We start from the raw sequence: 615 nt of genomic DNA, 5'->3' as shown, positions 1-615 counted from the left end.
CTTTTTTTTAAACGGGCTTAAAATAAACCAGACTATTTTAAAAATTTGGGGGTCTAAATTTGCCAATTTTAAAAATTTTAAGGGATTTTTGGTTCCCCTTACATTTTTTTTGTTCCAATTTTTTGGGAAAAATTTCCTATTGGTTTGTTTATTGGGTTGTTCTTTAATTTTTTTTTTAGCCCCTTTTTTTGTTTGCCCTTTTTCTTAGGTTTTATTTTTTCCCCCTATTTTGTCTTCCTTTTTGGTAATTTCCTTTTAAAAAAAATAAAAACCTGCAAGATTTTGGGAAACCCTTTTTTTACCCCCCAGGTTTTAAGCAACCTCCCCACATCATTCCCCGGGAACAACAGCAAGAAAAAAAGGGTTCCAAGTTAACAGTAACCCCGGTTTCCCAGCCAAAAAAAATCTTTGGGCCCGGGGTGGGTAGGAAAAAACTTTTTTTCCCCAATTGGTTCGATTATCGGTTTTTTTACCCTCTTGGGGGTTATTGGGGTGGAAAACCCTTCCCCGTATGTTTTGTTTTATTTTGGGCGCTTTTTTTGCCCTTGGATTGAAAGGGGTTTGGGAAAGGGGTTTGCTCGGTTTTTTTAAATTGTTATAAATTTTTACAAAAAG

The 615-nt window shown here is 35.3% G+C and overlaps 1 protein-coding gene across 1 annotated transcript in view; it reads left to right on the top strand.

Annotated features, from left to right (window-relative positions):
• LOC119590653 (inner centromere protein A-like) overlaps positions 1-615 on the top strand; it is a gene marked incomplete in the record, with an annotated part of 50,715 nt that overhangs the window by 28,298 nt on the left and 21,802 nt on the right.

This window comes from Penaeus monodon, chromosome 27 (assembly GCF_015228065.2).
Source record: "Penaeus monodon isolate SGIC_2016 chromosome 27, NSTDA_Pmon_1, whole genome shotgun sequence".
Taxonomy (NCBI): Eukaryota; Metazoa; Arthropoda; class Malacostraca; order Decapoda; family Penaeidae; genus Penaeus; species Penaeus monodon.
The sequence above is the reverse complement of the archived record's forward strand: the minus strand, read 5'-3'. Positions and strand labels throughout refer to the sequence as shown.